Source organism: Danio rerio, chromosome 23 (genome assembly GCF_052040795.2).
Source record: "Danio rerio strain M-AB ecotype USA chromosome 23, GRCz13ab, whole genome shotgun sequence".
Lineage (NCBI taxonomy): Eukaryota > Metazoa > Chordata > Actinopteri > Cypriniformes > Danionidae > Danio > Danio rerio.
Genome location: NC_141043.1, coordinates 26,436,636 through 26,458,592, shown reverse-complemented (window position 1 = coordinate 26,458,592; position 21,957 = coordinate 26,436,636). Strand labels below are relative to the sequence as shown.

General features: G+C 41.5%; 1 long non-coding RNA gene across 2 annotated transcripts in view; it reads left to right on the top strand.

Moving 5' to 3' along the window:
- Window positions 1–21,957, top strand: part of LOC137489184 (uncharacterized) — a 298,052-nt gene that overhangs the window by 40,105 nt on the left and 235,990 nt on the right. For both annotated transcript variants that reach the window (XR_015523546.1, XR_015523555.1), the window contains exon 3: window positions 18,342–18,426. This is a non-coding gene — a long non-coding RNA (uncharacterized LOC137489184). The remainder of the gene's footprint in view (window positions 1–18,341; window positions 18,427–21,957) is intronic.

Sequence of the window (21,957 nt, the reverse complement as noted above, 5' to 3'; positions counted from 1 at the left end):
ATCTTTACATCACTATTGACAAAAACACAATTGATGTAGTTTACAAAACTGGTCTGAATTGATTCAATCTTTAGTTTGTTCTGTCAAAAAGCTTCTACATGAATTCAGAAGGCTTAAAAATTTGGTGTTGGAATCTTCATGTAAGCATTGATGGTGGTGTTGCCAGTTGACTAAGGAGTAAACAGAATGGTGCTTGATGTTCAGACAGGTTTGAATGAAAATAAGCTTATGTGAGTGACTCAATGTTCAGATTGGATGAACTATTCCATTCTTAATTCATCTGAATCATTTCCTTACACACAGTTTGAACCCCAGACCATTTAACCCCAAACATCCAGTGGCCTCGTGCTTTGCTGCGCTTCTAATGGACTGTGATAAATTAATGTGCTGCAGATACACAGAGGAAAGAATCTCCTCAGTCTCTTCGCATTGTCCCTCCAGCCTGTTTGTTTGTCGATCGATTGCCTTCCATTTTCCCCATGATTAACCAACCCTCCCCTGCTCTCCTCTTCTATTCTTTTGCAAGGCAAGGGAACAAAATGGAGGACTGGTGAAACATTAACCAGGTTTGTGCTGGCTGACACTGATGGAATGGGACAGGAGTGTGATGGTCCTGTTGTCCAGTCTGTGGAAGGATTGTCCTCAGCTCTGACTCGGTTGTCTGAGGTCAGCTCAAAGGTCAGAGTGGGTGTGACGCAGAGATCAATTTAAGGATGAGAATGGAGAAAAGTCACCAAAATGGCCTTTGATTTATAAAGCTGGTGGCAGCTCAAAATCTGTCACATGTAAGGAAGCTTGAGCCACTGAAAACACTGTAAAATGTTTGGAGGAAGAGGTTCTCTTGCGGTACTACTATGGGAATATCGCTCTTCATCCTTTAGATGACCGACATAAGAGTGAAGTAGGTATGAATGCTAATAAAATGAGCGGCATTTGCAGAGCCATCATTCATGAGTGAGGGCTCCATGCCTCCACAAGCTTGCTCCCAGCTCCCCACACTCGTCGCCATTGTGACACTCTGGCAGAGAGAATCTTCTATAGTGGTCGGAATCAATTCATTGGCCTGACAACACAGTACCAAACCAGGCTGCAGTTTGCACAGAGAAACCCCCATGAAACAGCCCTGGCCCCATCTGTCAGGGCCTCTGAGGCACATTGTGCCTGTGTGAATGTGCATGGGAGGGAAAGAGGAGGTTAATCAAGGTTTGGATGAGGAGGAGGAGGGGGGAAAGAGTGTGTGACTGAATGTGTGGGAGGGGTGCATGACCATTATGCTGATCTGCCTGTTTTGCTGCTATTCAGAGCCATTAGAAGAATACATTCTTTGGCACTCCTTTGGCTCAGGCAGTGTTCTGTCACCTATGCTGCCCATTTTTCAGCAGCAAGGGTGGTCACAGGGCAGTGGATTGTGGGAATCAGGTTAATTAGAGAGGCCGGGGCGTTCGCTGATGGAGGGGCGTTTTAAGATAATCGAGCGGACCCTTGGCCTGACCCGCTCCTTGTTTAACCAGCCCCGTTGTGATGTTCCCGACAGATCTGTTCTTACGAGGACCTCTTCCTGCTGGCGATCCCTGGCGTACCTTTCATCCGGTCTTGCATTGGTCTTTGCGCACCTGCAAAGTCCCAGCCTCTGCTTGTTTTCTTGTTTTGTTCCCCGTCATTGATAACACATAAAAGGCCGACAAAGCCTCGCGACTATGCGTTTTCCTCCTAATTAGAATTCCTTCTTTCATTGGCAAACCGCGTCGAAAGAATCGCTCTTGTTCATTTCTCATTCCTGAACCTGAACCACCTCGTTCTGACGGTGTCGGACTGAGGCTCATGTTGGCTCTGCTGTACAATGGGATAAGTGCTGACCCCTAACCCTCTGGTTGACCCGCTCTATTGCGAGGGTTAGGGAGCGGTGCAGATGTGGGTAAACTTCTAGAGATCTGGAGAATGCTGCACACTTGTTAAATGGCTGTTTTCCCCCTCGTTATTTAAAGAAAACTCCAAAGAGGAGTGGAAGATGGTTCTAATTAGAATGTACAAAGGCTATGCCAAGAGGACAGATATATTCAGCCGATTGGAGCTGCCTGCACTAACTAGCAGCCTCAATGAATGAAGAGTATCAAAGGATGTCTAAAAAAAGAAAACAGTGCATAACTTAATTAGCAGGGATCATCGCCTAACAAAATCAAGGCTAAAATAACAGTTCAAACTGAGTACAAAAAGAGCATGCTTTATTTCCTCATCGTTGCAGAAACAGCAGAGAAATATTATTAGTATATAAATTATTATTAGTAGTATATTTATAGTTTTATAAATATATAAAAGTTCCTTTCTGTGTCATGTCATTTCAGATATTTTTTTTTCTGGTCTTGGAATATTCATTGTAGGTATGAGAAGACATGCATTGGCATTCCACTTTCTCTTACTGCAGCACTTATAAGCTACCAGAAGGTGGCAATCTAGACCATATCTTTTCTTAATTTTGGTGTAGATCCAGTCATTCTTAAACTTCCTAAACGTACCCAACTATGTTCATAAGTAAGGATGATTTTGATCTTTTTAAACCTTAATATATATATGCCATGATTTTCATTAAAAAGGTGCACATTTTTCAACTATTTTTAGACAACACAATACCAATGTTTTAAGTTCAGAACAATTTAGAAATCATTATTTGGTGGAATGACTTATGACTGACTAATTGTCACTTGATGTGCATGAAAGTATATAGTTAAAATTTGGAAGAAGTTATCAGACCTTTATAGAATAAAATGCTTCCAGTAAAAGAGTTTTTAAAATAATTTATTATTTTATTTTCGTGGCTCTTGGGTTGTCACACTGTTTTGTCTTTAGAATTTTCTTAATTGCATACCTATTTCAGTTATGAGTTTACCTGTTGAAATGCATTGTCTTCAGAACATTTAATACTGTGCTTACAAGACTCTAATTAGAAAATCTAGATAAACATCAATGAAATTTGTTAAAACTTTAACTGTATTTACAAAATAAAAATTTTCTAAAGAAGGCATTAAAAAAATGTGGGTTCCATGTGAGAATATAAGCTCTCTGAACCAACAAGAAAATGAGTAAATGATGCATTTTTGATTAACCTAAAACATAGTACGTTTGCGCAGCAGAAAACCATGGTAATCAGGTGGATTTTTAAAAAATATATGCCTAATTTTACACACATGGCATCCATAAATTTGGGCAAATTCAAGGTTGATTGGTTTGCATTGAATGAATCCAATGTCTATCATTCAGATATAGTTCCAAGTGAAGTGCATAAATGTGACTGCCTTCTGCCGGTCTTTGAAAAAGCTATTACAATATTACCACATAGAAAGCCCAGTTTCATTCAGGCTGGTCAATAATGATGCAGACATTCATGCAGAGAAAGTTGCCACATCTGAGACAATGCCTGGGAAAGCTAATAACATACCATTTAAATCAACCAAATGGGACAGGAGGAGTCTCCCTTTAAACCTTCTCCATGTCCACCTCTCAAAAATGTGGAGGTGTCTGTCCGAGCAGCCCGATCCTGGGGTGTCAGACGGAGATACGGAGAGCTCTACGGCCCGGGAATGGGACCCCTTTCATTTTTCCACCTTATCGGCATCATAAATGTCCTGTTTCCTATTGTGTGGGAACTCATCTCGGACATTGTTCCTGTGGATGCAGACACTGGTAGCCAATAAGTGGAACATGGTGTCCCATGGGGCAGGAGTCTAGCATTCCTGGCATTTCCAGTCGTCTGTCCTGCATCAGACATGAAGGACTGGTGTACTCATCACTGATTGTGTCGGGATGTTTCTCCTGGCGTGAAAGCATATGTGCGACCTTCATTGGAATGTCATTGTTTTTCCTGACCTGTTCCCTTAGCTGTTCTTTTTATATTATGTTGCTGGTCAATTTGACCCAAACCACAAGAATGGGCCAGAAAGACTAGTTAGGCCATGTTTCCACCTGACATTAACATGGATTTTCAGTAATCAGAATTGGTCCTTTGAGATGTTTCAAGTTTTGCATGGACTGACCAAAGTGCTTTACAATATTATAAAAACCGAAATACAAAAATGAAGATAGAAAAAAAGATTTAAAAACTGGAAAAACACACAGGAAAAATAAAATCCCTGTCTATAGATGTAATTTCAGTCTTGTGACAACTTTCAGATTTCTCTCTTATTTCATAATACTTTACATCACTTTCAGTGTAACACACAAGTAGGCATGGGCTGGTATAAGTTTCTGATTATATAATAACCTTGGATAAAAATATCACTGTTTCACAGTATTATAATCACTGCCCCAAAAAATTTCGTTTTAAATGTCTGGGTAAAATGAATAAAAAAAAAAATAAATAAATAAATAAATAAACTTTTTTCCCCTATTGAACAATATAAATTTTATTTTAGGAAACATTAATAATATTTTGGAACAGTAAACATGCCAGGCTAAATACATAAAATAAATCATTGGCTTTTGCTTTAGTTTCAAAAAGACAGATTTCTTTACAACGCATTTACAAAAACACATAAAAACCCTTACCAAGACCTTAGGAACGGTATAACAGAACATTTTAGTGATTTTAAAACCTTCACATTTCCAAAACCACAGTAAACCCTGAAACCGGTTATCATCCCATGTCTACACTCAAGTACTACTGAAAGAACAACTCACGTTACGTGTTTTATGAGCAAGCACCTACAATTTAAATTGAAATGTTCTGGCCTAAGCAGCATATAAATAAAAAATAAATGCTTTGTTTTGGTGCACTTTTGTCTAATTTTTGCATATGCCATGCTTTTTGAAGAATAAAATTTATGATTTTAAATAAATCCACACTGTAAAAAAATGCTGGGTTTCACACAATTCCAATTACTCAATTACGCTATCCCACAAAAACCCTCTAGAATTGTACTGATTCAGCTTATTATAAATAAGCAGTTTGAACAAGCAGCAACATATTTTTTGAGTGCAACACAAAATTTGTCAATACAGGTTATTTCCAGATTGTGCTAATACCGTAAAAGTTGTATGCAGAATCTGAAGGCTTACATATCATCCCAAACATGTCTTACTATAATTTTTTTTGTAAAAATCACTACTGAAGGCACATCACACTGCATGCACTAATCTTTCCTTTCTCAGTTTTCCACAAACCCAGTAAATAGTGTTTACTATGGTGTAAACATCGTGAAAGGAATGTAGGGGCACAGTTTGGTGTACTTCTTTTTTAGGTCTATAGGGAAAAGTTGGTATTTTTTGTGGTGGTTTAACAGAATTGTAGTGTAAGTTGTTTTATTTCATCACTGAACTTAAGCATTAGTATTGTTGGTTTTTTACTCCACTTATTGACACATTCAACTACTTTTACTTGATTACATTTCTGAATAAAAAATACATTTAATTTTAACTCCTTACAATTTTGATTACATTTTAAAAGTACTAGTTTTAAGCAATGTTGCCTTACAGCAAGAAGGACGCTGGTTCAAGCCTCAGCTTGATCAGTTGGCATTTCTGTGTAGAGTTTGCATACTCTCCCCATGTTCGTGTGGGTTTCCTCCGGGTACTCTGGTTTCCCCAACAGTTCAAAGACATGTGCTATAGGTGAAAACGGTAGGCTAAATTGCCAGTAGTGTATGTGTGTGAATGGGAGTGTATGGGTGTTTTCCAGTGATGGGTTGCGACTGGGAGGGTATCCGCTGCATAAAACATATGCTGAATAAGTTGGCAGTTTATTCTGCTGTGGTGACTTAATAAAGGGACTAAGCCGAAAAGAAAATAAATGAATAAATGAAATAGTTACATTTGTACTTTTTATAGTTACTTTCCCTGTTATGCACATTAAATATAGTTAGAATGGACATTCAGGTGTGCATACTGTACTTAGTGATAGTTCATCCAAAAATGAAACTTACCTTTTCGTTTACTCACACTTAAGTGGTTGTAAACTTTGTTTTTTTTTTATTCTGTTGAACACAAAAGAAGATGATCTGAAGAATGTTGGGAAAATGCAGGCATTGTAGGAAAAATAGTAGCATAGCATCAATAGTGTAAAAAAATACAATAAAAAAAATCAAAGGCTGTTTTTTCCCAACAATTTCCATTATATCTTCCTTTGTGTTCAAGAGAGAAACTCTAACTGGTTTGAAACACATAAAAATGTGTATGTAAATATAAACTATCCTAGTTTCAGTTTGTTATGACTTTTATTGGAGATATTTCTGGCTTCAAAAGATGACCATAAAATTGGAGTATTGAGGATTGTCATCAAAATCACATGCAAATTCCAAGAGTTTCAGATCATAAAAAGTGCAATCTTTCAAAATGATGAATTGGGTCTCTAATATTTCTTACTTTTTCTTGTTTGATTCTCAAGTTTAATTTAAAGCTAAATTTTTGACCAGATGCTTGCATCCCTCACTATCAGTACTTCCTCTTGCGTATATACAGTACAGTGCCTATAGAAAACTATTGAATCCTGTGAAAATCTATATACAGGATGTAGATTTATACTGAAGTACTTTTACATCCCTTCTGTTCAAACGCATTCAATCACATGATCACCCACACGAAAAGAACCTATATAAACACATGTTGTAATATAGGTTTTGATATAGGTTTTTAATAAATGTGACATATAACATTAACCGTTTTCCTATATTATATGTGCATATACAGTTGAATTCAGAATTATTAGCCCCCCTTTGATTTTTTTTATTATTATTAATTTAAATAAAAAAATGTAATATATTTTCCAAATTATGTTCAACAGAGCAAATAAATTTTCACAGTATGTCTGATAATGTTTTCTTCTTCTGGAGAAAGTTTTATTTGTTGTATTTCGGCTAGAATGGAAGCAGTTTTTTTTTTTTTTTTTTTTTTTTTATGTATTAGCCCGATAGTTTACAGAAAAAAAATCATCATTACACAATAACTTGCCTAATTACCCTAACCTGCCTAGTTAACCTAATTAACCTAGTAAGGCCTTTAAATGTCACATTAAGCTGTATAGAAGTATCTTTAAAACATCTAGTCAAACATTATTAATGTTAACAGAACTATCATGTTTAGAAATGTGTTGAAATAATTTACTCTCCGCTAAACAGAAATTAGGGAAAAAAATAAACGGTGGCTAATAATTCAGGGAGGCTAATCATTTTTACTTCAACTGTATGTACATATACTATAGGAAAACTACCAATTTTATAGGTCACATATCAAATACCTATATCAAAACCTATTTTAAAAACATATATGTTTATATAAGTTCTTTCAGTGTGGACCCACATGAAAAGACCCTATATAAGTATATATGTGCATACATGATACCTATGCAGTACATATATGATAATATATATGCTGCATAAATGCCTATATATGCCCCACATAGGCAAAATTGAGGTGCATATATGTGTATAATCCGACCATATAGGTCTTCCGTATTGCCTCTTTATATCCACATATATGTAATATGTATATGTATTTATATCCAAGAATGCATGTAAACAACAACAACAAAAACAAAACAAAAATGACAATAATTGTGCCAGCTCTGTAAAAATTGTACCCAGAATTCGAACATAACACAAGGCTTAAATATCATCTAAAATGTGTCTTATTGTAACATGTTTTTGTCAAAATCACTTCCGAAGACACATCGCATTGCCTGCACTGATTTGCCCTTTCTCGGTTTTCCACGAATCCGGTAAATATTGTTGCTAGCACGGTGTAAACATTGTGAATGGAATGTAGGGGCAACGTTTCAATTGACAGCTGCTTGTCATGGCGGGTATATTCTGCAGGTGAAGAATTCATGCTGTACAGTGAGAGATGGGTTCTCACAGCCTGTGTTTGCTGTTTGGCTGGTGTGAACTCTGCTCACAGTGTTCTGATGCCCTATAGGGTCACAGTGAGATCAGCTCTTCCTCACACACTCTCTAACAGTCTGTCTTTTTCTTCCTCCGTTTCCCACACACACACATAACCGAGGCGTATCAGTGTGTGAATCATACAGATTATCTGTTATTTAGTGCGCACGTGGTGGTTTTGAAGCTGTAGAGTCTTCTTGAGTGTGTTTAGGTGCACCAACGTCAGAGCAAATATGTAATAGTAATGCATATACTGTACAGATTGAAAATAGTATCAGATCTTTGGCTATTCATGTTTTACTTTCTGTTTACCCTGACATGGGAAAGTGATGTGGATATGTAATTAGTAGTCTGACAGTATTTTATATTTTTTTTCCCCATACTTCTTCAATTTTAAGGTAGGAAAAATACGTTTTGCCATTCTAAGCAGGTCTTGTTAAGGGTTAACAATCATGACTACTGCATTTGATCTACATGTGATTGATTTCTGTTTGCTTTTTACTAGTTGTAGTCATGTAATTATGATAATCTCAAAAACGTGTAAACACACCTATACATACACACTAAAATCTAACAAAATATGTGTGAAATATGGACAACCACAACTGTTTGGTTAAAAGTTTTATGTAAACATTGTAGCCCAGTGGTTCTGAGTTGAAACAGACCAATTTTTTTTTCAGACTGCAGGAATCAATGCTAAGTATTTTATCTACAGGGCCAATCGGGCCTGTGCTGCAGATTTTTACATAAAAAAAAAGAAGCTATTTCTAAGACACACACACACACACACACACACACACACACACACACACATATATATGTATATATATATACTTTCTCAGACAGACTTTCTTACAGCAAGAAGGTAGCTGGTTCGAACCTCTGCATTTCTGTGTGGAGTTTGCATGTTCTCCCTGTGTTCGCATGGGTTTCCTCTGGGTGTTCCGGTTTCCCCCACAGTCCAAAGACATGCAGTACAGGTGAATTGGGTAGGCTAAATTGTCCGTAGTGTATGAGTGTGTGTGTGTGTGTGTGTGTGTGTGTGTGTGTGTGTGTGTGTGTGTGTGTGTGAATGAGTGTGTGTTGATGTTTCCCAGAGATGGGTTGCGGCTGGAAGGGCATCCGCTGCGTAAAAACATGCTGGATAAGTTGGTGGTTCATTCCGCTGTGGTGACCCCGGATTAATAAAGGGACTAAGCCGACAACAAAATGAATGATTGATAACCTCTTAGGGCCCAATGCGTTTACATGCATTTTTATTTCTCTTTGCTATTTGGGCTTATTGAAACCTAATTAGATTAAAACCTAAGTATCATCTTTTGATATGATGTACTTTTAGAGAAAAAGTATGTCCATATATGTGGACTTGTGGTCCAAATATACATAAAAAAACAATTTCCTGACTTTTTTTTTTTGGATATATAACACTTTATTTATTTATTTTTTTTACATGTTTTAAGTATCATAGTGTAAAAACAACATTCTTTTGCCATTTTGGACAGTTTAAAATAGTGTTTGGGACATTTCAATTTCTGCAAAACAGTTGTAGGATGACACTGTATGTCTGTAACAAAATATAAAACATCCAAAGTATTTTAAATAGCCACTTGAGAGTTAAAATGTGCTGTCCACGTATGTTGCCACTAAACCCAGGGAGGTTAAAATATTAGATGGTAATATCTGTCAATTTTCCTAACAGATAAAAAGCACTCAGTACTATTTCAGCATGCTTTCACTTTCGTATTCGACATGAAATGCACATTTGCCGGTAATCATAATTGGGTCTGTTCTTCGCAAGCTATGATGACTTTCTCCTTGATGCTTTAGGCGTCCAACAAAAAAATTGCCCTTCTGAATGAAATCAGCAGGATGCCTGACTTTAACTGCAGTTCGGCAGTTTCATTTTGACTCATGAACATTTCATTCATGCCTCTGTGACAAACTGAGGTATTAGACGCAAATAAGGAGTAAGGACTGGTGAGAGTGTTATGGAATTTAATAACACACACCAAATGGAAAGAAAAAAACTTCTGCATTTCACGATATGTGTGTGTGTGTGTGTGTGGGGGGGGGGGGGGTTCTTTACTGACAGCCGTGTGTGTGGATCTTGTCGGAAAATATGGCAAAGTCTTACATAACAGTAATAGTTTGATCGCGGTGTTTACTTCAATAAAGCCACTAATATATGCATACTCCACATGTCTTGATTCCATTTCTGTTTAGTTCAGTTATGACTTTAGTTGGATTAAGGTGATCAAAAATCGCTGTCTCGAGCTTATATGTAGACCTACAGTTCAAAATTCATGTTTAGCTGAATAAACAGTTAGTAAACACAAGTACATCTTATTGAACATCATTTGTTCCCCTTCGGGGGGAACTTCAGCACTATAAGTGGATTTGATTTGTAAAATCCACGCATTGGGAGGTTCGGTTCAGAAGCTACTCGTCTGAAAGAGTATTGAACGGGCCAATTAAGAATGAATTGGCAGCGCAAGCCTGCGCAGGTGAGCGGCATAAGCAATCAACTGAGTATATAAGCTCACCTGGCGCCAGCAGACGCTATCCTTTTCGCTTCAGAGACTTTCTGATCGAGTCGATGAGGGTTCCTCCTGCTGTGACCAGCGATTCTGAGCGAACGAGAGCATTCTCCCGGTCCAGAGTGTGTACACGCAGTGGCAGACGGTCGAGCTGGGTTTCTCCCTTGCCTGGCGTTCTTTGGGTCCGGTCCTCCAGAGCGGTGCGTATAAAGTTGCAAACTTCACAGAAAGAGCAACACAGTCGTGCAGCACGTCCTTATCAGGACGGCGCTCCGACTGTGCGTTTCTGGATGCGGTGGTTTCCTGTCCTCGGATGATGGGCGCGGGCACTGCGTTGCATGTCTGGGGGTCCAGCATGTTAATGCGCTGCTCGCGGGCAGTTCATGTCGTCATTGCGATGCCATGACTGTTGCGCAAGATCGCGGTTAGCCTTTGCAAAAGGGTGAACCACCCCAGTTGTCCCCTGCTCTGCAGCGGGCACTCGGGCAGATCTGAGGGTTTCAGCGAGAGATAATCCGTCGCCCACGGGCCCGCGGACCTCCCGCTCCTCTAAGCGCTCCATCCAAGCTTCGGGCGGGGGAAGCGATCCGTCTAACAGATGGTAGCCCTTACGCCCGATGACACCGGAGACCAGATGTCCACCGCGGCATCGGAGGGTGGGCTTTCATTGTCCGATGATGATCCAGACCCGCTCGCCCCCTTCGGGCTGGTGAGCGCTGTCACTACGGATCCTGAAACGGACATGTTAGCCGTGCTTTCCCGGGCTGCTTCGGCCGTGGGTTGGAGATGGTTTATCCCCCAGCTCCGCGGCCGGACCGACTAGAGGGGCGTTCCCTTCTTCCCGGAGGTGCACAGTAGGCTCACGCGGTCTTGTAAAGCACTTTTTTCTGCTCGTGCTGCGTGTTCCTCCACCCTAACCACTCTTGACGGTGAAACAGCCAGGGGGTATGTGGCGATTCCTCAGGTTGAGTGCGCGATGGCGGTAAATCCGCGCGGCGCCTCTTCTTGGCGGGATCCGCCTCGTCTCCCATCCAAAGCCTGTAAGTTATCTACCTCCCTCGGAGCTAGAGCTTACATAGCTGCGGGCCAGGCTGCTTCAGCCTTGCATGCGATAGCCACCTACTAGCGCTACCAAGCGCAGGCGCTGGCCGAGCTGCACGAGGGTGGGTCCAACCCAGGCTTACGAGCTTCGCACCGCCGCCGACTTAGCTCTTCGGACTACTGAGTCCGCTGCGTGTGCGTTGGGAAGGACGATGTCCACATTAGTGGTCCAGGAGCGCCACCCCTGGCTGATATGCGCAAAGTCGACAAAGTCCGCTTTCTTGACTTCCCCATATCCCCAGCCAGGTTCGGCGACACTGTCTGTGAATTCACCCAGGAATTCAAGGCGGTGAGAGAGCAGTTGGTGGGTGATGTCTTATCGGCGGTCCGTAGCCCGCTCCGCCCGCCGTGCCATTCATACCTGCTCCTCGCCGAAGGCGCCCGCCTACGAGAGCTGCTCCGCCCCCGCACACGCCTCAGGCGAAGCGAGCGCGTCGGGCACCTCGGAAGCAGGCAGCCCCCCTGCCCAGAACGCCGCTAAGTCCGGCAACGGACCGCGAAGCGCCCCTGGGACAGGCCATCTGGAGAAGAGGGAACTTGCTCTTTCCCCGCTGGAGGGCGGGGCCCCATTTCCAACGGCACTTTTTACTGCCATGAAAACATTATGAAAGGGCACTTTTCACTTCCCCAGATGTGACAGCCCGAAATCTGCCAGTCTGGGACGCTATGCTTTCTAGCTTGCAGATTCGGTGCGTTTCGCCAGTGGCTCACGAGCGCTGGGAGGACGGTCTCCTTTCTCCCACCCCTCGAGCCTCCCCTCCGGAGCTCGGGTTTGGAGTGAGAGCAAATATCTCACCTCCAGCTTTTCCGTGGGACCCGCGAGCTTCCCGGATCAGCACACCCACTCCGCGCTGCCCCACTGCTGGTACGTCAGCGATTGTAGCGATGAGTCCATTAGCGAGAGCTCTGCCTGCCTGGTTAGCGCGGGCCAGCTCTTCGCGGTGGCTCATACGCACAATCAGACTCGGCTATGCGATTCAGTTCGCGAAACGGCCCCCCAAGTCACGGGTGTGTATTCACCAGGGTCAGCCCCCTGTCCGCCCCTGTCTTGCGAGAGGAGATTGCTGTCCTCCTGGCGAAGGATGCAATCGAGCCGCTCCCTCCAGCCGAGATGGAGAGCGGGTTTTACAGCCCACGCTTCATCGTGCCCAAAAGAGCGGTGGGTCACGGCCAATCCTAGATCTGCGCGTTTTGAACCGCTGCCTGCACAAGCTGCCGTTCAGAATGCTCACGCAGAAGCGCATCCTCCGGTGCGTTCGTCCTCTGGGTTGGTCTGCAGCATTAGACCTGATGGACGCGTATTTCCATGTCTCCACTCTTCCTCGCCACCGACAGTTTCTGCGGTTTGCGTTTGAAGGTCGAGCTTGGCAATACAAAGCCCTCCCCTTCGGGCTCTCTCTGTCTCCGCGGGTCCTCACCAAGCCCGCGGAGGGTGCCTCAGCGCCCCTTCGGCTCGCGGGCATCTGCATACTCAATTTCTTTACGACTGGCTGATTTTTGCCCTCTCTCAGAGCAGTTGATTATGCACAGAGACAAAGTGCTCTGGCACTTCCACCCGTGGGGGTTTCAGGTCAACCGAGAAAAGAGCAAACTCGCCCCCGTGCAGAGGATCTCTTCTCTCGGGCTGGAGCTGGACTCGGTCACCATGGCAGCGCGCCTCTCCGGAGAGCGCGCTCAGCTGATGCTGTACTGTCTGAGAGAGCTCGACAGTAAAATAGTGGTCCCACTGAAACTATTTCAGAGGCTCCTGGGGCATATGGCATCCGCAGCCGCTTCATGCCGCTCGGATTATTCTATATGAGACCACTTCAGCACTGGCTTCACGATCGAGTCCCCAGACGCGCATGGCACGCGCGCGCACACCGAGTCTCTGTTACTGCGCTGTGTCGCCGCGCCCTCAGCCCTTGGAGCGACCCCTCGTTCCTACAGACCTGGGTGTCTCTAGAACAGGCGTCCAGTCTTGTTGTCGTTTCAGCAGACACTTCCAACACGGGCTGGGGGGCTGTGCGTTGCGGGCATGCGGCTGCGGACCTGTGGAAAGGTACCCAGTTGCATTGGCATATCGCCTGGAGCTGTTGGCAGTGTTCCTCGCTCTCCACCGTTTTTTTCCGGTGCTGGAGCGGCAACACGTGCTGGTCAGGACGGACAGTACGGCGGCGGTGGCGTATATCAGCCGTATAGGGGGTATGCGCTCTCGCCGCATGTCTCAGCTCGCCCGCCGTCTGCTCCTCTGGAGTCATCCGCGGCTGAAATCGCTGCACACCATTCATATTAAGGCAAGCTCAACCGTGCAGCCGATGCGCTCTCACGGCAGCCTTGCGTCCTGGAGAATGGAGACTCCACCCCGAGTCTGTTCAGCTGATATGGGCGCGATTCGGGGAAGCCCAGATCGATCTGTTGCTTCCCCCGAGATCGCTCATTGCTAGTTGTTCTTTCCCTGACCGAGTGCTCTCGGCACGGATGCACTGGCTTACAGCTGGCCTCGGTGCACGCGCAAATACGCGTTTCCCCCAGTGAGCCTGCTCGCGCAGTTACTGTGCAAGGTCAGGAAGAGGACGAGGAACAGGTTGCTGGTTGCGCCCCTCTGGCTCAACCGGACCTGGATGTCAGAGCTCTCCCTCGCGATAGCCCTCCCCTGGCAGTCCCTTCGAGAGAGCACCTACTCTCTCAGGGACAGGGCACCACCTGGCACCCTCGCCGATCTTTGAAGAGATTGTAGACGCGAGGAAGACTTAGGTAACCTCCGATTGCGGTGGCTAATACCGTCACTCGGGCTAGAGCCCCCTCCCCGAGCGCGCCTATGCCCTGACGTGGAGTCTATTCACTGAATGGTGTGTCTCTCGCTGAGAAGACCCCCGTAATTTGCCAGATCAGCGTTGTGCTTTCTTTACGCCGAGAGAAGCTGGAGAGCAGGCTGTCGCCCTCCACACTCAAGGTTACGTGGCTGCCATCTCCGCTCTCATAACGCGGTGGCTGGCAGCACCGTGGGAACGCATAACCTCATCATCCGGTTCCTCAGGGGCGTTAAGCGAATTAATCCACCCCGCCCCCTCTCATGCCCTCTTAGGATCTCGCCCTCGCTACACAAGCCGCGTCAGATCCCTTCGATCCTCGACTCAGTATTTTCTGTCCCTGAAGACAGCTCTGCTGGTCGCGTTGATATCGATTAGAGGGTCGGGGACCCGGAGGCATTTTTCGGTCAGTGACTCGTGCCTGTAATTGGGCTGGCTTCTCTCACGTATGAGACCCCGCCCGCGATATGTGCCCAAGGTTCCTACCACTCCGTTTTAATACGAGGTAGTGAGCCTGCAAGCGCTGCCCTCGGAGGAGGCAGACCCAGCCCTTCTTTATTGTCCAGTTCGCGTTTTGCGTATTATCCGGACCGCACTCAGAGTTTAGATCATCTGAGCAGCTCTTCATCTGTTATAACGGTCGGCAGCAGGGAAGTGCCGTACCGAAATAAGTTCCCACTAGATTGTGGATGCCTTTCTTTCACTATCAGAGCCGAGATGAGCCGCGTCCCCCGAGAGCGCGTGCGCACTCCACTCGGAGTTTCGCATCCTCTCGAGCGCGCGCACGCGGCGCCCCTCTAACAGACTTCTGTAGAGCTGCGGGCTGGGTGACACCCAACACATTTGCAAGGTTTTACAATCTGCGAGTGGAGCCGGTTTCCTCAAGGGTATTAGGTAACCCTTGGTGATTGAGGAAACAATTCGGTAGGGTGTTGAAACACGCTTGCTGCGCCATTTTCCCTAACACGGAGATACGTGCGCCTTTTTATCTGTCAGTAAAGTTCCCCGTCAGGTGAGCCCTGCAGATTCCTCCGTGGCCCCCAGCACTGACTCAGCGGAGGAGTCACTTGCTGGCCCACTACGTTGTAGGTCTGCCCGCTGGTCAGCCCGCGTTTTGGGTAAAGGTGCCTGCTATGCGTGATCCCCACTAGGCGATCCCATATGCTTATTCCGCCACGGTTAAGTCCCCCCCCTGGGCGGACCCGTGTCTTCCCTCCCCGCTAACCACTCTTTTGCTATGCGTACTCCCCCTTTTTAGGGCTAGTCCATATGTAAATTCTGCTATCTATCCCCCCTCGGGTAACGGATGGCCTCCGCAGCGTCCTCCCTATCGGGATTGCACGCTTCCCAACGTACTGTCGTATTTCCTAGAATTATCTAGATGCTCACGACTTCCCAAAAAATATATCTAAATCCGTAAAACTTCTGTTGAAGTAGGATAAATTAGGGCCAGGGACACGTTGGAGGACCGCGCCCCCCATGATGCGGGTGCGTCACGCTTGCTTGACTATCTCCTCATCGGGGGTGTTGGTAAGGTGCAGTCATTATGGCGCTTTCAATGGGCTCCCAATGCGTGGATTTTACAAATCAAATCCACTTATAGTGCTGAAGTTCCCCCCGAAGGGGAACGTTCGAGGTTACTAAAGTAACCCTTCGTTCCCCGAGGAGGGGAACGGAAGCACTATACTCCGTCGCCATAATGACTGTCCCTTAGCTGTTGAAAGTCTCTTCAGCTTAAAAAGGATAGCGTCTGCTGGCGCCAGGTGAGCTTATATACTCAGTTGATTGCTTATGCCGCTCACCTGCGCAGGCTTGCGCTGCCAATTCATTCTTAATTGGCCCGTTCAATACTCTTTCAGACGAGTAGCTTCTGAACCGAACCTCCCAATGCGTGGATTTTACAAATCAAATCCACTTATAGTGCTTCCGTTCCCCTCCTCGGGGAACGAAGGGTTACTTTAGTAACCTCGAACGTTTTTATCACCAATTATCATAGTAGAACAGTTTCTCAAGCAGTTTGTAATGCATTTTTAAAACAGGAGATGAGCCTCATCTCATGAGCGCCATCTGGCTTGAGAAACCAGCTCTCTAAGGCTTATTATTTGGGTAGCACACATGTTCTGAATGCCTTCGGCAGAATTCAAATGAGCCATTATAATATAGATTAATCTACATTAATTCCGAGATTAATATAGATTAATCTAGATTTAAAAAAATATTCAATGCCCACCAATAGATTAAAAGTTCCATAATATTAAATAAAGTTTTTTACTTGTTATTATCAGTATTGTTCATTTTTTTAGGATATCTATAAGCTAGAGTGCTCCAAAACAGTGACAAAATTCACATTTAGAAAATGTAGAACTGATATAAACATGTAAGGCTTGTAGTTTGTCACCTCCACCTAAATGGATCAATGTTTTTTTCATGTCACCTCATACTTCTTTCTCATCTAGTTGTGACCAATCAAAAGCTCTTCTAATATCTAACATGCCCCGCCCCCTTCAAGACATTTGATGCGGTTGAGCTTTGCCACTCTCACTGGCAGAACTGTGGTAAAGAAAAACGCTATTGGTTGTTTTATAAAAAGGGGAGGAGTTACTCTGTCCCACCCTTCCAATCCATGTTTCGGTTGAGATTACGGCAAACATTGAATAAAATGTGCATTTTAAAGTACTTCATGGGACCTGTGGGGCAATTTTTACAAAATAATGAAGTGCAAAAAAAATTCAGCGATAATGACAAGTAACACACACATATAAACAATTTGTACATTTTCATTGTGACTTAAACTTCTTCATTTGAAATCTTGAGGTGATTTTGATGTCATTTTGTGGGAAAATTCTAAGGTTTACGAAGGGTTAGAGTTTACAGTTTTTCTTAGTCACTGTGGTGCATTTTTCACAACACTATTTACATTTGCACAACAGATAATGCATTTCTTAAAACAATTAGTCATTTGTACACATTCTAGTAGCAGTTTCTTATTCCTTCCAGCAAATTGCAAATGCTTTTGGACATGCATCAACTGCTTTCACACAACTCTCTGCTGTTTATAACATTATCATTTGCTTATGTCATGTCACTCAATTAACTAAACTTGTAAATGCTTAATGGTCATTCCATATAAAACTAATAGTCCTCATTTCATTACTTGACTCATTACAGACAAAAATGTTGAACTAGTTGTCAAAATCTTCCTAGAAAATGTTATTAAAAAATGTAAATATTTATTTTACTGAAAATGTCTTCAATATTGAACAATTTCATGAATGATTTACAGACCTGTGGTAAGTTGTAGATTCAGTTTTAATATGTACTGCAATATTGTTCACAATTGCTACCCAAAGGAAGTTTTTGTTTGTTGTAAATAAGTGTGTTTATTTTTTTGCACAATGCTGTGAATACATTGGAATTGCAAAGAGCAAATGCAGTAAAAATGTGAAACATACATATTCAGTGTCTTGTACTCAGATATCTCACAAAATGCATTGATGTCTAACTTTACAGTAGTTTTCAAATGGCTGTGCAAATAGTGTATAGTGCTGTCCTAAGCATTTCAGGAAATAAATATACAGAGTAAACTGTCATAATGAAAACATGACAAAGCCATTTGACTATCTTGTTCATAAACAATGGTGTCAGGACTTTTCATTTTGATGACCCTGACACTTTCATTGACATCAATACTTGCTTTTGAGGAATGAACTATCTATTTTGACCATGTGATGCGCTTCTGCAGGTTATCAGCTAGGTTTTGCAGTTTGTACTAATTGTTTTGAGAAATGCATTAACTGTTGTGCAGAAATGCACTAATGTTTTGAGAAATGCACCAAAGTGGCTGAGAAAAACTGTAAATCAATACATCAAAACATGAACTTCATAAGATCATCTCATCTGAAATGACAAATGGTAAAATGACCAAAATTCCTCACCTGCCACATCTACATCAGCTAGATATAGCATCAGATAGATCTAGATAGATCTGAAACAGCAGATGTATAGATGAGAGTGTGTAAATGAGAGCATGTTGTTTTGTGTTACAGAGTAACCAAAGGCCATGAAAGCACGCTAGGGACCTGACGCGCCGCTCAAGCACAGGAATCTCCCAAATCACTCATGCAGCAGGAGGTAAGGAGCACATTATTGGTTTCACACTCTTTCCCAGGAAGGTAGGCAGGTCTCCTACCCTTTACTTTAATATACTCAACAACAGGGACCTAAGCCAACCACAGTAGTGTACTCTCTTCTTTTTAATTAAATATGCTCATGCTGACAGTGAAGACCTTTGCACCTTTTTTTAATCAATATTTTTCAGCATTTGTGTGTGTGTGTGTGCGTGTGTGTTTTTTTTTTTTTTTTTGGACAGCTGCTGTGCTGTTAGAGATGTCATAATGTCTTTTACAGATTATATAATCACAAGAAAAAAATTCAAAATTGTAGATCAGTCCATTTTGTTTGTTGCCCTTTAAATCCAGTGTGTATGAGAAACAGTCTTTCTCTTTTTTGCCCAGTGTCCCGAAGGAAATGATTACCCGGGATGATTTAGGCTTAGTCAGACGTTTGACTGAGCGCAATTAGGAGTGGAGCCGCTAGAAGCCTGAAAACCTGCTGTGCTCTGGAACTAATGTTCGAGCGCACACTGTTATAGCAATTCAGACATTAGACACTCTCACCAGTATCTTCCAGCAATATCAGTAAGCCCTGAGAGACCTGCACAGCTCCCTGCATGAGATGTAGGCACAGTAAACTAGGGCAGTAACAGGTCATTTAAATAATTGTACCTCATGTTACGATGGATGGATGGATGGATGGATGGATGGATGGATGGATGGATGGATGGATAGATAGATAGATAGATAGATAGATAGATAGATAGATAGATAGATAGATAGATAGATAGATAGATAGATAGATAGATAGATAGATAGATAGATAGATAGATAGATAGATAGATAGATAGATAGATAGATAGATAGAACAGCAGGTGTTCATTAATAATGTTCAATCAGCACTTAAACACTTAAATATCTTATTACTTTAACTTAAATGGGGTAAGTTTACAGTACTCATCTAGATTAGTTTTGGAACTTAAATGGTTTGTAGCAACCCGTTTCCTCAAACAGTTTGAGTCGCCTTAAACCAATTGATACTGTAAAACCCAATAAGTTGAGTTCTCTTAATTTATTGGCTTTTATTGTGCTCAAATTGTTTCGTATACTCAAATGGATTAAATTCACAGTAGTCTTTAGGATTCGTTTTTGAACTTAAATGCTTTGTTGCAATCAGTTTCCTCAAATGGTTTGATTTACCTTAACCTCTTGGATTTTACAGTGAAGATAGATATTTGTGATGACTATTTTTATTTTATTACCATGTAATTTTGTATATTAGGTTTCAAATTAATTTTAGTTATAGTTTTAATATTTTATTTGGATATAGTTAAATCGTTTTTATTTATTTTTTTGTTTTGATTTTAGCTTTTTATTATTTATTATTTATTTATTATTTTAAGAAACAAACACATATTTTTTGTTTATTTTTTAGTTTCTATGTAATAACTCTACACTGCATTGCTTTTATATTACATATTGCAATCAGATATATATCTATAATATAATAATTTTTATTAGATTTTTTAGATTTTATTTATTATGTATTTACTTTATTTATTAAACTTTTTGTTTTAGTTTCTATGTAATAACTCTGCACTGCATTTTTTTATTTGTTTGATTGAGGTTTTTATTGTTATTGGCACAAAACAGAATAAAAGAAATGTTAATAAAAACTTTTAAAAGAACAAATTTTGTGATGACTATGTAGTTTTTAAACCATATATTTTTATATATTTAGTCTTCATTTTAGTCTTAGGTATAGTTTTAAAATTTTAACTAGTTAAATCGTTTTTATTTATTTATTTTTGTTTAGATTTTAGCTTTTTATTTTATTTATTTATTTATAATTATATATTTAAGAAACAAGTGTTTTTGTTTATTATATAACAACCCTGCATGTGTTTATTTATTTGTTTGCTTGATTGATATTTGGTTACTGTTATTGGCAAAAAATATCAAATAAAACTGTAAGTAATAACTTTATGTATTTTGTATTAGCACAATAAACAAATAAATACTAACACTTAAAAAAATACTGGTAACAACAAACTCATAAACGGATAGTAACTTCTCGTTATTTAAAAATTATTAGCTATAATTTAGCAAAAGGAGCGTGAAGTCTCAATCACCCTGAAGGCTTCTTCAGCCGTTTTGAAACAATGGAGGAATTCACTCAACTAGAGATGACCCATTGAGACAGAGCCATTGAGGCTGAAGACCTATTGATCCAAACTGTTTTAAAAGCTTAAAAAAATAGCAGCACTTCAGGTATGTCTCAGAATGCCACATAGCGTGTGTGTATGCAAATCAATGATGTCAGGGGGATTTTTGATGGAGCACTTTGCCCCCACTGGGCCGTGGCAGGTGCCTGAAGGTAAATTCGGCTAAATTCTTTTGAACTGGTGGCTAAGCTGCATAAGAGGGCTTTCCTCTCATTAGAATTTTGATTAGCATAGCTTTTCTGTTAACACACTGTTAAATATATAAAATGCAAATCAAAACACATTCATTTTAATGTTTAACTTGTTGAACAAACATAGAAAGCTACAGTTCTGTCTGAGCAGGACTATTCTTCGTTTTGAAGGATTGCTTATCGCTAATCTCCGTTAGCTAGCTTTGCTGGTAAAATTATGATGAATAAATGTTAAATACATATGAGGTCATATCAAAACACATTTATTTTTGTCTCTAACTTACTGACTAATCATTTTTTGAAAGCTACAGCGCTGTCCATGAGCTACATTTTTAAAGATTATTTATTGCTAATCCACGTTAGCTAGCTTTTCGGTTAAAAATGCAATCATTCTTTCATTTATTCATTTTCTTGTCAGCTTAGTTTTGGGTAGGAAAAACTATGAAATGAACCGCCAACTTATCCAGCACATTTTTAAGCAGTGGATGCCCTTCCAGCCGCAACCCATCTCTGGGAAAAAAACGCAATCTGAATGTTAATCTACAGGGTGGGCCATTTATATGGATGCACCTTAATAAAATGGGAAAGGTTGGTGATATTAACGTCCTGTTTGTGGCACATTAGTATATGTGAGGGGGCTTGTAAATAACTCATGAAAGAATAAATTTACTTTTAAAACCAAGCACACCATTGTTTTTCATATGAAATTCCCAATTAGTTTATTAAGGTGTATCCATATAAATGGCCTACCCTGCATAAAGTCCAAATTAAAACACATTACTTTTAGTTAAAGTAAAAAAAAACAATAAGAAAGCTACAATTCTGTCCATACAGGGCTTAATTTTTCAAGTATTATTTCATGCTAATTTGTATCATCTGACCTTTGAGTTAAAATCTTGATAACTAAAAAGTCCAAATTAAAACACATTGATTTTAGTGTCTAAATTAATGATTAAACATCTTAAGAAAGCTTGAGTTCTGTCCATGCAGACTACATACACAAAGGATTATTTACTGCTAATCTGTGTTAGCTAGCCACTGTGCTGATGTCTCAGTGGGAAAACGCTAGGAAAGCACACGGCCCTGAGGTGTCGATGGGGAGCTTCACCTGAGGCCGTGCTTAGTCATCAAACA